Source organism: Ischnura elegans, chromosome 6 (assembly GCF_921293095.1).
Source record: "Ischnura elegans chromosome 6, ioIscEleg1.1, whole genome shotgun sequence".
NCBI lineage: Eukaryota > Metazoa > Arthropoda > Insecta > Odonata > Coenagrionidae > Ischnura > Ischnura elegans.
Window position 1 is genome coordinate 45,726,586 of NC_060251.1, and position 14,231 is coordinate 45,740,816.

At 37.0% G+C, this 14,231-nt stretch overlaps 1 protein-coding gene across 1 annotated transcript in view; it reads right to left on the reverse strand.

Annotated features, from left to right (window-relative positions):
• Positions 1–6,164, reverse strand: part of LOC124160598 (acid sphingomyelinase-like phosphodiesterase 3b) — a 705,734-nt gene extending 699,570 nt beyond the window's left edge. Inside the window, exon 1 of the mRNA XM_046536482.1 lies at positions 4,815–6,164. The gene's annotated coding sequence lies outside the window, so the exon portion shown is untranslated. The remainder of the gene's footprint in view (positions 1–4,814) is intronic.
• Positions 6,165–14,231: the final 8,067 nt, after the last annotated feature.

The following is a 14,231-nucleotide window of genomic DNA, read 5'->3' on the forward strand; positions in this document are numbered from 1 at the left end:
CTAATCCATCAGCTCCAAAATTTATAATAATGACTAGTTTAGAAACCAATATCAAAAACTTTCATTTGGTTCGTTTCATTAGCACGGTTTGCAGTTATATTCGGTGCGGCACGTATTCGATTCGTTTACAATGGCGTGGCATGTGTGGAAACAGATGTGTACGGCATATATTTTGCAACTAATTGACTCCATATGCCAACAAACACTCCCACGGCACGAATCGGTTTCATTTTAATTCAATAAGGTGAAAATTCGAGTCCCGGGGACACAACGTATACGTGGCATTCATATATGTTCAGTTTAGTTTCGTTTGCTCTTTGACGTAATACAGCCTTTTCTGCCTTTGGGATAAACGGTATTCTTCCTGATTCAACACTGAAAACTAATCATATATATCTAAATTGACATAAAATAATCATTTTTCAAATATTTTGCCAGGAGTTGATCACATCACAGGGTAACATCTCCAAAAATAATGTTACACAAGAAATACAGTGCCATAGATTACAATAAAATACAAGAACATTGCTTCCTATAATTTGGAAATAAGAAAATGCGCGAATAAAATTGTAAAGACATAAAGTTTAAATTTATAAAATTGTACTGAGGTGAACTTTTCTCAAATTTTCCACTGGGTTAGAAACTTCATTTCTTCCTACGTTTCGAGCTCTGACTAGAGGCTCATCCTCAGGGCTACTTTTTATACTCGCTCTCTTGTTTGACATTAGCAACTATCCTACTTGATTTAATGTGTTTGTATCATTTAAAGATCATCCTTTCTTGCCACCCAAGTTGGCTCCGGCATTTTGTTTTAAATAGATTAGAAAACTTTTATGCTTCTGCTATAAATTATAATAATTGTAACCGATGTCGGGTATAAAAGACAATATATGAGACAACTTGGTGGTTGTAATAAAAATTTAAATCGATTTCAATTTTCCTGTCTGACATAACTAAAAAGTCTAAAATAATGTTCAAGTATAAAAATAAAATTTTTATAAAAATCAAAATTTGTTAAAAAGAAGAAAAAAACTGCTTCGGCCCTTAAATTATTGAAAATTTCAAATATGATTGATGGGAAAGTAACTTTTAGAAGAATATTTTAAGTATCAAAAACGAAAACCGAGGTGCGCATGTAAGATCACATTTGCTTTTGCTGTGAGACAAATCTGAAATATACTGACCAGCATTTATTAATTTTATAACCCGTAGGGAGACATTTTCTTATTTTTAATAAGACGTGGCTTTTATAAAAATGTTTGTTTTACTCTATAATATTATTTTTTTAGTTATTACTGTCCCCGAACGTAGAAAATGGAAAACCCATGAACTTATATAATGACGTTCGTGTGAAAAGGTCAATTCGTTTTTGACGGCCACCGAAAACGTACCGCGCCATTTGGCGTGCCACGTGCCGTCGAATGGCATGAGTGTGAAGCAAGCAATTATCCTCTTGGCCACCGCGTCCTCTTAAAATAAATAACCACGGCAAATTTTTTCATTGAATTAGGATGACATACCAAAAGTTTTCTGCGAGGTTAGGAGGATACGCCCTCCGTAATGGGTCACCAGGAGAGAGAGGTAGGAGGCGGCTTATTCTGAATCTCCAAAAATGCAACGACAATTAATTAAGGAAAATTATTTGAGGACTTATCACCGAAACAACGTATCGGCCGCCCGGAAAACGTACAATAGCCCACTAACGGTGCTGGTGACTTTTTCCTCTCATGGTTTATATCAATATATTCACATGAACAGCGATGCGAAAAAAAGTCACCGGGTCACGAAATAAAACTGCAGATCTTCGTCTGATAATTTAAGTTATCACGATCAAAATTTACTGCCAAACATCCATTATAAAGTTGGCTCCAATTGCGAAAAACTTTTGTAATTTTACACACCCCTCTTTATCCTCGTTCACTAAGCAGTTTCCTCTCCAGTAACTTAACCGACGCTATGTAACTTTAATACTATTTCAATTTTAATATTAAGAAAAAGGGAACATTCACGAGAATCTTACACTGCATGCTAAGAACTTTTTAGTGCGATAGTAGATCTTCTGGATCATTCCTTTCAGACATCAATTAATCTAATAGAAAATATCAATTGTTTTCGATAGAATCAGCGTTAATTCTGGTTATTATACGTTGCCACTAAGTGAAGTTAGCAAATTAATAAGCAAATTTCAATATCTTGATGCTTTTTCCTCCTATGAAAAGCTAATTTTTGCTGAATCTAACCTTTAGAATCGAAGTTTAGTTGTTATTTACGATGAACGACTCAAGATAACTGATCAACATGCGACTTATGTCTTTTCATTATTGTACTATCTTCTTATGGTAAGGGACTGTTACTAGCTGCTAGCTATTTGCGCAAAAGAATTCGAATAAACGCCGAAATATCTAAAAAGATACACAGTATGACTGCAAGTCGTTCACAGTCGTCTTTTATCAGTTCGTTGAATTTGAAAGGTTTTCACATGAATTAGAGCGATAAAATGTAGATATTTTCTCTATTTCACTAATTGTTTGCATTGACGTTGGCCTGCCTATTCGTAATCGCTTTCCATTATCGCCAAAAATTTATTGCTATATTGATGATTACATAATAGAGCCTAAAGACAAAGAATCTCGACTTCATCATTAATTAAAACTTGTCATAAGGAATATTTGCAGACTTTTTATAAAGCTTTGATGGACGTTTAGCGTGAGTAAACAGAGTGACTTTTGATGTTTAATGCAGCAAAAATTTCCTTGAACAGAGAAAAATAAACATTTCCTGGCCGATTAAAATATTATCAAGGACGCAGACATTGAAATAAAGGCTGTGACAGGCTTTTTAAGCCATAAAATTAACATTTCTTGATGGAAACGCTCATAATTAGATTTTCCCGAACTCCGACGGTGAATTTTAGCATCCTAAAAGAAGGATGAAGGAGGAATAATCAATTGCATTAAAACGTTCACTCTATAAACTAACTGCGCATCAATGCTACGTCACCATTAGCAAATACAATTAAACATAATAGCGACGTAATTTGTTAATCAACGAGTATCCGAAATCTAATCACTGCGGAATTCAACAGCGTTCGTCAATCCTCCCCAATGGCGTCCATCAAAATTTTGATTTCGAGCAAGTCACGGTAATCTTTCAAATGGTGAATATTAAACAGCTTCAATCCTATCAGCTATGCTACCTTGTACCGTACTTTACGATAAATAGGCAATTTTCGTGATTGGATTTTAGTTCCAAACACATTCATCCCCATCTAGGGTTTCAATGATTCTCGCTTTGGTCAATATTCGACGGCATGAAAATCGTGTGATAGACATTGATTCTGATGGAATAAAGCCGACTTCGAGGTAAAACTATGTTTCCTGAGTGAAGGAGAAATATGCGGTCTAAAAAGCACTTGGTTTGGTCAGGAAATTTAAATCGGACTTTTTTTAATAAGAGCTTTTACACTATTTGTGACACAGCAATTTAACTATTCAATTAACGATTACAATTAAATACCGTGATAATCAATGTTTACATGTGAAAATTAAAAATTAACATTTTGATCTAAGAATGATGGCGTTGTGGTGAAGGCTATGCTACATTCTTTTCCTAGATGGTGGTTTCCTAGCCAGCCAAAATAGCGGTTTCGGATACTTAAATCATTCAGATTCGCATTCCATTAGTTTTTTTTAGTTTTTTATCGGTCATCAAAAGATTTCTGCTTCTAGTGCCTCCTCTGAACATATATCTTCATTGTAGAAGGTTTTTGGCAGCGAAAAATGAGGGCAGGGTCGAAAAAGTCCTGCTATAACGTACTCTCGAATGTTATCTTTTCGCCCTATGCACTATTTAATTCAAATATAATCCGTAATCACGGCTAGTAGCGTCCTTATACTTCTTCCTCTATGCTTCTCCCGAGAATTTACTTCACACTCCTAATATGGCCACGTACTTTGCCTGCATCATTCCGTAAAAGGAAAAATCATGACTAATATGACTACCAGTAATTAAAGCCTTGGAAGACGTATTTTGAATCTTATTTGGTTTATAGAGGAGAAAATAAATATAAATTGATAAAGCAAGACAATGAGACAAACTTCTCGTACCCGAAGGTTTCAAAATATTATCTACTTACCTATTCAATCCGAAAAACAATCTTCCCTTGAAGCAGCTTTATTTTTCTGTTGTGTATACCCTAGAATTTATCCAAATAAATTAATTGCGTCATCTTCTTGGCGCATTATTTTATCTACTTAGTTTCAAAGGATGTAAGTTATCACTATCTTCTAATGTACCAAAACTATGGAAACATTCTCCTCATAATTCACCATTCTCATTTCATAGCACATCGCTTAATGTTAAAATGAACTTATGATTCAAAATTTGAATTTAAAAAAACAGAATGAATTTAATAATTGATTTGAGCCAGAAATCTTTTGTTTTTAGTAATTTCCTTATTTAGCACTTCAAAAAAAGTATTTTGAATTGGATTATAAAGTAAATATTTTAATTAATTTTACACTGCGGTAGATTCATATTTTTTAAGTATGTGTGCCAGTTATCGGTTAATTACATTTCACGGTCGATATACCAAGACGACTATTTATTAAGAGAAAAAAAAACAAGAGAAATCCACAGTTCCAAGGCGTATATCTTTTTAAACGCAAACCTTCGCTAAATGAGAGACAGGATCACTTAAGATGTCTCTGTCGAAGGAGTAAACTGAGGAAAACCAACCCGGATAAGCGAGCATCGCAGACGTTCCGTAAGAAAATTAAGTTCAAGGAATCCACAGAAAAACAATATTTACTCACCAAGTTCCTTTCCGCATAACAAATTTGCACAATAGTCTCTTCATAAGAGAATTTTCTTCGGCATCTCGGAGTCGGCGATGAAGTCTTCCGTCTCTTGTAAACTTGCTTTGGTAGATGAGAATCCCAGATGAGAATCAGTTACTTCCTAGTTTTCACACCAAGATGAAAGTCAGTCCACAAACACTTCTATAAGATGGGTGTTTTGAAAAGCCCAAAATGCGTCTTAACGATTACTTTCTGGTTCGCCAAGGTTTGGAATTATGTAACTACGCACTCCAACGACTCCTTTATTTGTGTATGAATAGTCTGAGCTCTTGAAATATTTTCAATGAAAATATTGAAGAAATTTTTAGCGTAAACACTAATATAATCGTGCACTGAGAATATGTCGAGGGTGATTTCCTTTGTCTCAATATTACATCTGCACGAAATAGGGCTGGAAGAATCCAGGAGAGTCGGAGCAAGAATGGCTGAATTCACTGAACTTTAGTGCCAGAACACCCAGTTAGCATACGAGATCAGTTCAGCGAATACTTCGGCCAGTGGGCCCACTTCCTCATTCCATAAACTAATCCAGTTCCACGGATCTATCTATACGTACAACTTTTCGACGACGTTACTACACCAACACACACTGGTCGCTGGCGAAAGAGGTCAGGTTCCTATGGAGTCTTGCCCATCTCCCGATGGCTGGCGACGCGAGAAAATCTGTGAACCGTCCAATCTTTTCGAGGAGGAGAAGAAAAAAATCCCAAGAGAAGAAACGAAAAAATTGTTGAAAAAATGAGAATAGTTCGAGAAACTCCACACACGAAACTTGCACTCTTGCGATATCTCGGCTAACGCGGACTTTTTTCTCTTATTTTTCCACCACTGCAAGTCGTGAAATTTTTTTTTACCTTCTTCTTACTTCGGGAACCCGATGCGTCACCGGGGACTTAACCCCTCGCCGACGGCGGTCAGACCCGCCGACTTGTACGCGAGTTTTCCAGCAAAGAATGCAAGGATTCTCCTCTCTCTGCCGGCCGCTTGGGAGAGGAAAGGGCGTACCACCACAACCTCAGGAATAGGGTATTGGGAAAACGTCCCACTGGAACTGGGGCGAAAAAGCGCGAGAAACACGGGGATGAAGAAAAAAGGAAAAAAAATAATTCCGCGGGATCTTAACACGGAAAAGTACTCGATGTACCACCGCAAGGGACACTTTTCGATTCCGGAGCGCTGTTCTCCGTCTTAAAAATGCGGGAAACCACGTGAGAGTTGGACGCGACGCGCGAACCCCTTGCAGGAGCAGAAGGCTCTGAGCGACCGTACACAACGGGTGAAGACCGCGCACTACTACGGTGATAAACTCGTGGAGACTCGCGACCTGTCTCCCGAGGTTTTCTACCCCTCCCAAAGCCCCAATCTTCCACCCCTCCCACCCTCCCCATCTGATGCGTGTAATCCCCCCACCACTTCCAAGTCCCTATCCATTCCCCTACCCTCGGGTCAACTCGCTGGCCATCCCCACCCCTATTTCTTCCGGAGGAGTAGGGGAAACAGGCGCATGCGTGGTATATTCCATATCCAACCCCCACCCCCGTGAGTGCTATCCTGCCCATCGTTCCACACATCCCCCCCTTTTGCTGTCTGATAGCAGTATTGTTTCCCGCGCAGCACGACGCCAAGATGCGCTTCAATAAAATTTCAGTAGGTGCTTGGGTTGGTTCCGATTTTTTTATTAGAAATTAACCCCGATGTAAACTAAATTCATCGTGTTTTTAAAATTCAATTTTTGAATGATGAGTTTATTTTTAGATTAAGTGATGTGCTATGATATGATAATGATGAATTATGAGGAAAAATATTTCCATAGTTTTGGTACGGTAGTTATAAGGTATATCCATGGAAATTAAGCAAGTAAAATAATACTCGAAGAAGAAAACGCAATTAAGAGTATTCATAAGGTTATTCCTGTTACATTTTTTTCCGTATTTTTAGTATTTCTGGAATATTCCTGCTAAGACTCAGGAATACTCATCCACATAAGTGGTCAACAATCCTAATATTGTAAATCAAGTATTCGGGCTTCACTTGATGGCACCTTATATATACAGTACGAAATAAATCAATTTCCCACGAAACCTATTGTTGCGACCCTTGGTTTCAACTACAATATCGATGGCTATGTTCTAATAACATGTATCTCAAAATTTTTCCGGTCTGAGTTGATACCGCTAATGCTGTTAATTAACAATAACATTCAAGCATTTTTTTAATTTTATATAATTTTAATTGAAATTAAAAACCAAAAATAAACAACTCATTGTTTGCAAATTTATGCTTCTTTTTTCAGTTTTATGTATTTTTGGTTTTTAATTTCAATTAAAATGATATAAAATTAAAAAAATAAATCGTTTTTGCTCTTCTTAAAAGTTGCTATTTTTGAGATATGTGTTGTCAGAACTTGGCCATCGATATGGTCATTATCAAGGTCAAGGGCTTTGATAATGGCTATATAGTCGTCCAAACCCAGGGTTGGAACAATAAATGTTTTGAAGCATTACTGAGTGATTTATTTCACACTATCCTAAGATTGGTTCGACGCAGCTCTCCATTCAATTTTCCTATAATGTAATCTTTACATCCCTATGTTTTTCTTCTCTTTTACATCCTCCTTTATCTGTTCCATTTATTTCATTCGAGGTCTTACTTTTCCGTTCTTATCATTTGCTTGTACCTCGATTATTTTATCTAGTCGTATTCCTTCCATATTTACTGGTATTCCTCCCGTACTTCTAGATATTCCCACTGTATGCATTACACTCCTTAATTCTCTCGCACTGTATTTGCTGGTATTCTCTCCGTAGATAGGAAAGCATTTTTTTCCATGCAAAAAAATAAATTTACAAGGCAAGCCTTAAGAAGAATGACAAATGCTTCCTTAAAAATAAAATTAGAAAGTTTTGATTAAGAAGATGTTGAATCGCAAGAGCATCGATTCTAGGTGTTTCGTATAATTGTATACCATAATAGCCAGTGGCCTTCTTCGAAATTTTATTTCAAGGTGTAATTAAGAGAGAGCATTATACTATACTATGAATTTTAAAACGAGTATGTTTATTACTTTTGGTTATATTACCCCAAAAGAGGGCTAATTGTATACAGCGTCCCATAGATTCCAAGTCTACAAAGCTTGATTGAGTCCTGAGATGCCTATTTCTGAGTACACAATCTAAAGCAGTGTTGTTCGCATTCCTTGTATTCTACGGAATGCGGGAGCAATGCCAATAAATTCTGCGTACTGGACGACGAATATCATGCAATGCTCTGAGAAGAAGGAAGGAATGGTGATGAATACAAATTAATACCAAATGAATACTAATAAATACTGTTGCCGTTTTCCCCGTGCCGTCACGTCTACCTCTGCATATATAGTGACACCACCGGGTTGACGATACATGGGTCACTATTACCTGAATTGAGAAACTCACTAGCCTGCTGCTTAGAGATGAGCTTACCTTGCCAACTCATTCCCTACCCTACCCTACGGGTCGATACAAGTGCTTAGTATGTGGATACTCATTTTAACACACACACGGGTTGAGGAAAGATCTGGACACCCTAACCTGAATATATGAATTTCAATTATTGTACGTTACCTGGCTTACAGCGACGTATCGCTTCCTCTTAACCGATCATATTTTTTCTTTTTGGTGGAGTATTTCTCGTTCAAAGCATTCCTCGCTGCAATTATTGCATATTATCTGGAAATGTTCAGGTCTGGGTGGAATTTTATCTACTTTGCCTTAACACAAAAGAATTGCGACCTAGATTATACCCGGGTGACTTCTTCATTCTATATCTATGGGATAAAGTACCGAGGGAAAATGTTCAAATCGAGATGGATGAAAATACTGACAAAGGTCCACTTTGTATACCTTGAGAATTATTAAAGAATTATTCTCCAGGTGGACCCTTGTCAGCGTGAGGTGACACTATGATCTGGTGCAGACCCTTACAAGAATTCCTGAACAATTTTCACCAGTAAAACTTAAATAATATGTGATACAGTAAGTTTTAAACGAAATCAAATGAGTAGAAATATACCGTATAATACACGGTAGTTACTCACTTTTATACCAGAGCACTTTTTTCGATTGTTATTAGCGGTCGCTAACTCATGGATAGCGCAGGCAAAAGCGGCATCAAATAAAAAGAGTTAAATTTTATCATCCAGAATTGACAACCATGAAGTTAAGAAAAGAATTCTCAAAGCCTACGCATTGAGCGAGGCATTGTTTGGCTTATAAAAATGAAATCTGGGTCAATAGGATGAGAATAGACCTAATTCATTCGAACTACGGTGTTATAGATGAATGATAAAAATCAAGTGGACAGACCGAATACCAAATGAAGAAATATTGAATCAAATGTTGGAAAAAAGAAACACAATGAAATCTTTCGTAAATAGAAGAGTCCAATTTATTAGGCATTAAATGAGGCATGGGGGGATCCTATTGACAACCCTAGAGGGAGATGTTGATGGGAAAAGGCCCAGAGGAAGACCACGGCCCCAGTTTGTAGACGAAATAATGATGGATGTTGAATGCAAAAGCTACGAGGAAATAAAGAGAAACGCGGAGAAAAGGGAAGAATGGTGAGCACCAACCATTTAAGCTGCTGCCAGCCAGTCTTAGGATTGCACAACAGAGGAGAATCGCACCAAAGTTGATAAAAAAAAAGACATTGGTTATTCACTCAGATCCAAAATCGCTATTCATTTAAAGAATCCGATAAATTGAATGAAAATTTATAAGTGTATGACCAGAAGGCATTGTAAGGGCCCCCGCGCACTGGCAATTTTTACAAAGCAACTATTACTAGTTGTGGCAACTAAAAAGTCGCTCGTGCGTGAATCCACAGTCAATGCCGTGTGTTTCATCGAAACTTCCCCGCAAGGTTGAAAGTTACTGTGCGCGGGGACCCTGAGGCACCGAAACCGGTTTTTCAGTTGCCTAGGCAGCCATCATCGGGGAACAGAGCAGTGTCTCAACCTGCCCTAAGACTTGGTAAGCACTTTTACCTCGTCCTCTTCACTATGACAAATTAAGACGCATTCTTATCCTGGATGATGGCTGCTTAGCCAACCGAACAATTGGTTTCGCAGCCTTAAAATCCCATCTTAATTGTCTTTAGGAAATAGGTTATGTACATTTATAAATTGCATTTCAACCAGCTCCACCCAATTTTGTTTAATAATGAAATAAAAAGATAAGTTTAAAATAAGGTAACGCGAAATTTAGCGGCAATTGTCCGAGAGTTCAGGGTATCATCAAGGTTTTAGCCCATCTGTGGAATGCGGGAGCAATGCCAATAAATTCTGCGTCCTGGATTCCTATTACAGTAAGAATTTGCGTTTTGGGAAGGAAGCGTTAAATACAGTAACAACAACAAGCCACCCGAGACATACTTACAAGACCAAGTGCACTCTGAGAAGCAAAGACACGCATGAGCTCGAGACGTCATCAGCTCATCTTCGAAGTGGTGAAGGCCGTCAATTTTTCCTCGCCAGTACCTCGAGAAGTAGGCGAAGGATATAAAAACGGAATAATATGACTCCCTTAATTTTTCAAACTGTATCACAGTCAGCACTGAAATCAATTTGGTCGACGACCCATACACGAATATCACTACAATTGTTATTTTTACTCCTTCCGACTTAGTAATCATGTATATTAGGCTATCTGGAGCTATACTCTGTCTGTGGCAAACCCTTAGTGACGAAACAATATGAATAAACGCACAGTTATATAGAACGAGACCAAGCTCTAGGAATTACATTATACATTGCATCATCCATAAATTATTGTTTTGAATCTAGCACTCGTCTTTATTTTCCGTCCGTTTCGCCGGTTCCTGTCATGAATTTTGGAATTCAATTGAACTTAAAACTTTTTTCAATATTCACACGATGAAAACTTGAAAACGGGGGCCTTTACATCCTATTGAATTCATTATTAAGAGCGTTATGAATTTCATTAACTTTCCGCGCCCCTATCGGCGGATAGCTTTTGCATTTTTTCGTGCCACATCAATGAACCCAAACTCGCTCGGAACTTCCACAACCACCAAGTTAAAGGCGACGTATCATCCAGCATCTGTGACCATGCGCCCAGAATCCAATAAGTTAACTTTTCGCCTGTAATATCATGCCTTTAAAAAAGAGACACTTTATTTTAGGTTAAAAATTATTAAGTAGCCGTTTATGTTTAAATAATTTGCTATTTTTATTGCATTATATTCGGATTTCGGAAATATTTTAAATTTTCAAATATGCTGGTTAGAAATACATAGTATATTCATATCATTTTCATGAAAAAACAACCGTTTGTTTGTACTTTATTCATTGGTGGCCAAAAAAATGAACTTTCCATGCATTGTTATCTAGAAATTACCATAAAAATCGGCGTTTCTATACGGACGATTAGCGGTACTTGTATAAGCACGGGGAATACGTAGTTTTCTGCCAGCATGTATATGTATTTTTACAAAAGAGGGACATAATTTTTGATGTTAATATGAAACATGATAAAATTAAATCTGGCTAGTTTGTAAATTATTTATGCTATCATCATAATCATCATTACTGGTTTGATGATGCTCTCCTCTTAATTCTCGTATCAGCTTATCTTTCCGCATCTACATATTTCTTCTCTTTCGCATATTTCTTTACCTGCTTCTCATCTTTTATTCGTGATTTTCCTTTTCCATTCTTTCCATCCACTTGTTCCTAGACGATTGCCTCAATTGCCTCAATGCCTCATCAATCTTGTTTTTTAGCCACAAAACATGGCTCCACGTTCAACTCATATAGCATGAAAAAGTGGCAACTTAAGTTTAAACGGATTTAATTATCCAAATTCTCTGTACTAAGAAATCGCTTTTATCCTAGATCAGGGGTTCCTAAAGTAGGGAGCGCGCCCCCTCAGAGGTGTGACGACATATCAGGGGGGCGACACGTAAGCGTGAGACAAGTTAAAAATAAAAGCCTTGGAGTAAATAAAGTTATTACATATTTTAAGTTATTTAATGCTGTAAATTTTTAAATTGAACCTTGATGTTTAGAAAACTTAACAAACTACTTGTATAAAAAATGTTCTTTTATAGAAAAAATATAATCGAAGAACAGACATGTCTCATATCATAATGTTTATTCAATAATGATATTATTGTATGATGCATTTATAATATTGTATTTTGTGTTGATAAAAATAAAAGGTTTTTTTTAATATTGACTTAATGCACAAAATGCTTTTTTTAACACGCTTACAAAATTTTACTATGGAAGGGGAGCGGATGGTGCTCATTTTAAGAGGAGGAAGCGAATTAAAAATATGGGAATCGCTGGACTAGATGGAAGTCTTATACGGCCGTAAAACTCTTTTTTTATTCAACATGGTATACGAAAATTGCCATTTGCACATATAGTAAATTGCACTGTTCTACCCCCTGCCACCCATTAGACGAGTTGGGTTGCTAATTGGTTATTTATTAATGATGTAAGGTATTGTTGGGGTTTTAAGTAAAAATCAAGCAAAGAAATGAGATTGGTCTGAAAATTGAAATATAAAATAGAAGAGCTAAGAGAAAAAACTGTTAATTCAAAGAATTAATTTCTCGGCATCATATGCCAGCACACATAAGCATGCCAGTGGACTGCCGAGATGGAAACATTCTACAGGGAGGATAAAGCTATGTTTGAGAAGGTATGTTACTAAACAAAGCGAGCAATTTGGTAGGGTTAATTACAGGCAGACCAAAGTTTTGCGTAAACTTTTCTCGATTATCCTACCGGGTGAGTGATTCCATCTACGTCGACATTTCGATTACCAACTCGGTAATCATTCTCAGGACTTCAGAGTATGCCGTTACGCTGACTTCTCCGTCTGCTAGACTAACAAAAGAGGCAGTTGAAATTCATCTGCACTAGAGCAGCATTAATAGGGATTCAAGGTACCAGTAAAGCAGCACCTCGAAAGTGATACTCAAGAAGATGCAAGACATTAAGGAAGTTCGACCGACCGTCCAATCATTAGGCACCTGTTTCCAAACTGAGTATATATATATAAGACGGAGAAGTCAGCATTACAGCTCGAACACATTTGGAATTTTGACCCATCAATTCCAACAAACTATACACTGCTTCTTCAAGCAACTATCAGGGACCCGACTTACAAAAAATATTTGGGGGGCCCAAACCGGGGATCACGCCCCGGGAAATTTTATGAATTGTGAGTTTTAATTTTTTTAAGCATTTTATAATAGTCATATGATCGACATTAGAACCCTGATACCTCGAATCTCGATATCTGGACAATCCAGGAAAAATCGACAAGCCTGACAAGCTCACACCCATAACGAATTTTTGAGGGGGCTCGGGCCCCCTCAGGCCGCATGGAGTCGGCGCCACTGGCAACTATTCCATGTGATTTTCCTTCTTCTAGTTTTAAAGTTTTCAAATTATGAATGGCTTAAATGCTTGTTGGAAAAGGCCCAAAAAATATATTTCCTTATATTAAAAAAAGAATAAAAAGAAGTTTGATTAAAAATTGATTAAAAAAATAAAAAGTGTACTTGCAATGAAAAATAAAGAGTAAAATTATTTAAAAAAGAAAAAGAACAAAATGCTATTGTAAAATACAAATGAATATTATAAAATCGGTAAGGAAAGAACCTTTAATCTCTAATATGGAATTACCAATATTCTCATTAGTACTTGAGTTTCTGCTATTTCAAACAAAAACCGTTCACTCAACACAAAACAGATGCACACCAAAATTATTGCGATGTAAACTGACTGGTTGTGGTGAACTTGGTTTATCACTACGGCTGAGACGCGGAGCGCTAAATCATTTGAGATAAGTGCATAACAGCATTAACTGTAAAATGAATACTATGAACACTGGTGAATAAATTATGTAAATATAACTATTGGCAACATTTGCTTCATCAAATAATGGTATGTACTATAAATATTCTCAGTGGCCACAAAGTTGATGATTACAACTTAAGGCATTTTATAATGCATATTAATTCAAACATTTGACATTGAAGCACTTCAGAAAGAGCTTCATCACAAGAGCGACTATACCAACAAAGTGAGGAACTAAGAAAACACCGAATTTCCTAAATCACCGCGGGCACTTCATCTCTTCGACAACCATTGTAATGCGTCGGTCTACGCTGGGTTTCGCTGGTTTCCTTCGCGTCTTGGGCGAATGGCGGACCACAAGCCATCGTGGAAGAATAGAGTTCCAGATTTTTTGTATTTTCACCATGTATGCTATAACCTCGCAAGCATTTTATAAATAATAACAAATATTTGGTCAGCTCTTCAGAAAAATGTTTTTCGATAACGGGGTCCTGAACATT